The sequence below is a fragment of the Xenopus tropicalis genome, chromosome 4, assembly GCF_000004195.4.
Source record: "Xenopus tropicalis strain Nigerian chromosome 4, UCB_Xtro_10.0, whole genome shotgun sequence".
In the NCBI taxonomy this organism is placed as follows: domain Eukaryota; kingdom Metazoa; phylum Chordata; class Amphibia; order Anura; family Pipidae; genus Xenopus; species Xenopus tropicalis.
The window spans coordinates 103,006,355-103,012,885 of record NC_030680.2 but is presented as its reverse complement, the minus strand read 5'-3'; positions in this window follow the sequence as shown (position 1 = coordinate 103,012,885).

Here is a 6,531-nt window from a genome sequence, read left to right as displayed (position 1 = left end):
TGCATTGCGCAAAAAAAATACGACCATTTCTAAATCAGGCCCTTAAAGTTTTTAAAATGTGAAAAAAACTAACCAACAGAAAGGCAATTCTCAGGGAGGCATAAACATACAATCAGATTTATGTTCCTTCACCCTTAGCCTGGACAGCAGGGAGCATGGAAAGTCAATCCAAGCACATGTACATGTCAAGAATTTAGGTATTAAAGGCAGATATGCTCTGTGTCTGGGCAATACAGCTCACTGACACACACAAAAAAGAGATTGTTGAGATTGTTGTGGTGTGTGCTTGTGGTGTGCTGTATGCATTGTACATACCAGATGCATCAAATTATTTGTTTTATCTTTCTTTGTGTTTTAACTACATATAATTCTGTAATTTCTTACATTCCAAATCTCTATTTATACTAACGTTTTAGCATCATAAAACTATCTTTTAGAAAAATACAGTTTCTCATCACAGTTATATAAAAGGTGGTTTTCAGCTGCCTTCCTAATATTACCAATATTCACAGGACACCTTCATATTTTTTGCTCTAATATGATCCTGTTAATTGTAAATAGGTGAATAATGTCTTTGCAAAATTTATGCAAATGATTACAGAGTTTTATGAAGAAAACCTGAATCAGGCCTACCTTCTGGCCTTTAGGAGGGGATTGTTCTGCTGTGATAAATCTAATTTAAATTATTTAGAAGATTGCTTTAATAGATATGCAGATATGCTACACTTAGGGGCACATTTACTAAGACACGAATTCGAATCTGAATTGGAAAAATCCGATTGGAAAACGAACATTTTACGACTTTTTCGTATTTGTTACAATTTTTTCGGCGCCTTTACGACTTTTTCGGAAATTGTCGCGACTTTTTCATTACCAATACGAATTGCGTGACAAAACGCGAGTTTTTCGTAGCCATTACGATGCACTCGTATCTTGTCACGACTTTTTCGTATTGAGCGCCCGTAAGCGGCGGCCGAAACTTTCAGACTTAGCATGATTTTGGAAGCCTCCCATAGGACTCAATGGCACTCTGCAGCTCCAACCTGGCCCAAGGAAAGTCTCCCATAGGGCTCAATGGCACTCTGCAGCTCCAACCTGGCCCAAGGAAAGTCTCCCATATGGCTCAATGGCACTCTGCAGCTCCAACCTGGCCCAAGGACAGTCTCCCATAGGGCTCAATGGCACTCTGCAGCTCCAACCTGGCCCAAGGAAAGTCTCCCATAGGGCTCAATGGCACTCTGCAGCTCCAACCTGGCCCAAGGAAAGTCTCCCATAAGACTCAATGGCACTCTGCAGCTCCAACCCGGCCCAAGGAAAGTCTCCCTTAGGACTCAATGGCACTCTGCAGCTCCAACCTGGCCCAAGGAAAGTCTCCCATAGGGCTCAATTGCACTCTGCAGCTCCAACCTGGCCCAAGGAAAGTCTCCCATAGGGCTCAATGGCACTCTGCAGCTCCAACCTGGCCCAAGGAAAGTCTCCCATAGGGCTCAATGGCACTCTGCAGCTCCAACCTGGCCCAAGGAAAGTCTCCCATAGGACTCAATGGCACTCTGCAGCTCCAACCCGGCCCAAGGAAAGTCTCCCATAGGACTCAATGGCACTCTGCAGCTCCAACCTGGCCCAAGGAAAGTCTCCCATAGGGCTCAATGGCACTCTGCAGCTCCAACCTGGCCCAAGAAAAGTCACCATACTGAAGCTTGAATGAATCCGAATCTTTCGTACTCGGCACGAAGGCTACGAAAAAGTCGCGACAAAATACGAGCGCATCGTAACGGCTATGAAAAACTCGCGTTTTTTCGCGCAAACTGTATTGGTAACGAAAAAGTCGCGTCAATTTCCGAAAAAGTCGTAAAGGCGCCAACAAAAAATTGCAAAATACCGATCATTACGAAAAAAACGCAATCGGACGCATTCGGCCGGATCGTGAGTAAGTAAATGGGCCCCTTATTGTATTAAATGGGGCTGCTGTTAACCAGATACCTATTGGAGGTATGTGGGCTCTTTTGGAACCTATTATGTCTATGTTGCCCATTACTTATCAAGTAAGCCCTTTCAAAGGAGGTTTGGATGACTCATTGGACAAGAATAATATCCATGGTTGGAGTAATCTTGGGATCTAGAGTTAGTTTGTATATGTATGGCATGTATGTGGATGTATAAAAATATATACAAAGTGTATGTGTATGGAACACCAGGAGACTGGTGTATGGAGCACCAGGACACTGGTGTCTGTTCCTACCTCTAAGCTCGCCAGTCCCCGGGCTCCTCTGCATAGGCGCACTCCAGTGTGTATGACTTTGCTGCGCAAATCTCGCACAACTTGGTGCCATGTTGTGCCTTCGGCAGACACACTGACGTCACTTTGGCACGAAATTCAAATAACATTTCTTCCTATGTGTCAGTGCCCAAGCTGGTTCAGTGTTTTCTGACCTTCCTAAAGCTCATTTTGTACTGATTTCTGCTGGTTTTGACTTTTGCCTGTCTCTGACTTACAAATCTTCGCTGCCTGCCACTGACCCATTGCTCAACTCTAACTTTGCCTGATCCTTTTGGTACGGTGTATTCGGATTAACCTTGGCCATGTGTAGGATTCCTGTAAATTCCACCGCAGAAAGTTCCAGGGTGCCGGTGAAAACTGGAGAGGTTAGTTCAGGCAGTTTATGGGCTTCTCTTAACCATTGTCTGTGACAGTATGTATCGGTGCATATAGGTATGCAATGGGGATTATTTGGAGGGGTTGAACTTGATGAATTATCTTTGTTCTTTTAAAATTAACTATGTAAAATACCAAGTTGCTTTGATGCTTTCAACATACTACAAAAAAGCAGACAAATAACTAAAAATGTCAGACTACAAGCAGAAAGCATTAATCATAATAACTTAGGTAATGAAGCACAATAAATCATCCAATGGTAGACAAAAGCTTATATAGAAAGTGATATCCGCAAGTAGCCGTAGATAAAGTTCCATGTGTAATAGTGTGACCTGTCCAGATATCTTCTTTGGACTGACAACAATACATGCATACAATTTTCTTTGGTTGTTTTCTTATATGTTATGGTTTTGGTGGTACAAAACCTCACCCACCAACAATCACCCCCACAATCTGATGATTAATTAGTCTGACTGCTGCTGTATGGATCTGGCATACACCTGTATGTAATCACAATAACAGTAGTCTTGACACAAAATATATTGATTAGAGTTTTACACCCAAAGGTAAGGCTTGTGTGTGTTGCAGCTTCTCTTTATCTTTTAAATAGCAACTATGTTAAATGTTGGCATTACATGTCATTACGCTACAGAATAACCTGTATTTGTTTTATTGGTTAAATAGTAACTTTAATTTATTGGCAAGATTTTTTCAAAATGAAAATCATTTTTAAAGTGACAAGAAGACTTTCCTTGGGACAAGAAAGAGGAAAATGAAATATGAGGTCCGTGAGAGAATTATTTCTATAATTAATAATGTATATGTATGCTTTCTACAAGACTGCCAAGGAATTATATTCCTGATTTTCACTGCATGAAAAATGCAGGGAGCAAATTAAAACGTAAGTGCTTAATGGAGTTGTCAGTTAAAGGCTTGACATTGGAAAGAGAATGCTGTCAGATAAGGCAATGTCACAAGAATATTGACAGCATAACAAAAACATGGTAATGCAGTGACCTATCTAATTGCAGGACAGAGCATATAAAGACTTCATTAGTGAATGGGAGCAACATGCATGTGCTGCAGAGCAAATCCAACAGTGAACAAGTGAAATGCAATGCTGGTATTTTTCAGTCTCTGAGAAATCTGACCTTTTAAAATATACACACAATGACATTTGTTCTTTATCACAAAGTTGGCATCTGCTTCATGTTCACGATATTTCTCTGCAGAATTGTCCTAATAAATAGCAGAGTGTGGACTGTGGATGTTAACTGAGCCACAATTGTTTTGTGCCTGCGCTTTCACATTACGGCCGCAAAAAAAAAAAAAAAAGAAAAAGCTAATACATACATTAAAAAAAATAAACTGTGTTTTGCAGGATAGAGTAATATTGTGAAATCAAACCCCACTTTTCATTTACTGAATGTCCCAAAAGATATGCACTGAATGATAGAATTTCAAATGAAATGGAGTAATGTAAGGTTTACTGCATTTACTGCACCAAGGTGAATAATATATTTTTTTGTATTGGCAGAATGAAAAATTGCACTTATGGGCCAATCAAACTCTACAATAGTCATTGCTGGGCTTATATTTTAAAGTAAAGGAAAAATAATCTTTACAGCGCTCTTCTATTTTTAGTAACTTCCCCAGTAATAAAAGTAAATTGTGCCATATATCTCAATTACATCTCTCACCCGGTGAATAATTGAAATTTGACATTTTAATGATATATACAAACATCATGGTGATCATGGGAGATTTTCCTGCAAAGAAAAAGAACGAGAGAATAACTGGATTCTTCACTTTCCACAGGGAGTCTCTGTGATTAAAACACCTCAGTGTGAAAGTGCCCCCTGATTTAAAGGATAATTAGAAATAGTCTTTATCAGTTATTTATATCTAGTATGTTTATGTTTACAAATGCTGATGTAGACACTTTTTGCACATAAATACTTGAATATATTAATATACATGTATGAGACCTGTTATCCAGAATGCTTGGGACCTGGGGTTTTCCGGATAAGGGGTTTTTACGTAATTTAGATCTCCATACCATAAGTCTATGAAAAAATCATTAAAACATTAATTAAACCCAATAGAATTGTTTTGCTTCCAATAAGGATTAATTATAACTTAGATCAAGTACAAGGTACTGTTTTATTATTGCCGAGAAAAAGGAAATCAGCATATTTGCTTATAATGGAGTCTATGGAAGATGGCCTTTCCATAATTCAGACCTTTCTGGATAATGGGTTTCTAGATAAGGGATCCCATACCTGTACTTGACTTAAAGATAAAACTATGCATGGCAAAAGTCTTTGAAGAGTCTCTGGCAAAAACCATCACTATTAGAAAAAAATACACTAAGGGGCAGAATTACCAAAAGATGTATTTTTTGTTCTTTGGTTCATTTTTTTTAGCTAAAAACATAAAATGTTGTGTAAAAAAAAAAATTGATTATGTATCAAAACTATGTAAATGTAAAAATACGCTATCTAAAAGCAGTCAATGTCAATGGGAGCTGTCCCAGGCAAATTGTTACAATCTTTATTTAATTTGTGGCTATAGAGGTTTTCAGGGGTTTTATTCATTTGTAATCACACGAAAAATCTCACAAAAGTGAAGAAATTCAAGGTTTTCGTGTTCTTTTAGTTTTTTCCACATATTACTTTGTATGTGCTTTTTATTTTTAGATCTTTTAAGAAATGACTAGACATTCATGGTGACTAGACACTTTATTGTAAATATTTCAGCCATGCTTTTTGTCAGTCATGCATTACATGTCTCCTTCTGGAATCAGCCAGTTAACCAAGTAAAATGCCAGCCACCCAAAGCATCTTTATTGCTTTAAAATTATTGGTTGCAGGTAGGGGGAAAATGTTAGGCTAAGGAACTCCCTAAAAAATGTAGATTATGGTTGTGGCTCGGACATTCCCAGTTTAGTGAATTGTATAGACGTGCCAGTGGGGCAAAGACCACTGCCTGAGCATGCTGCCAATTGGGAATGTCATATTCAGGTATTAAATAAATATATTTCTGCAGGCTTCATCTAGAATTTACACGTAAAAGTCATGGTGTGAGAAAAGTCAGGGGCCAGATTTTTTTTCTTATCAGCTTTGAATAACGAACATGGCAACTGAGGCAACATTTGTGTTTATCCAATTTGTTCAGATTTCTCTTGACAGTTTGTATGCTCTGATATATTATATAAATAATATTGCTTTTCAACAAGTAGAATGATTTGAGCCACAGAAGGTCAAGGATAATGTTCTTCACAATATACATCCTTTGCAATTACACTTTTTCTCTCTCTTTTTTTTTTTTTTAAATAGCAGCATGTAAAGCATCAACACCATAATGACGTGCTTAACACTACAGTGGGAGTTGATCTCCAGCAGTGCCAAGATGTATCATATAGAAGTATGTGGCAGCTGTGACAGTGATTATGCTCCTGAAAATAATTACTGCAGAGCAGGTGAACTTTGAACCCAACCAGCAACTTCAGCAGCTGCTGATACTTACGGTACATGGCTTACTTTGTAAACTCACTCACTTCAGGGTTCAGCAAGACTGACAAGGAGTTATATTTAGTATCTCAGGCAGCTCCATTTCTGAGAATGTGGTATATTAATATGCTACCTTTGACTGAACTTCTCATGGTGCTACAGGTACAGTAAATAATTTGTGAAATAATATTTTAATACATTCTTCTGTTACAGATAAACCACTTTTTTTAAGAACCTAACATTGAGGGGAAGATTTATCAAAATGTGAGTTTAGAGCTAAATACATAAAAACTCACCCACGTTCTTTTAGAAGTGTATTCATTGGATGAATGTTAGAACTCACCATATGATAAATATGCTTTTGAA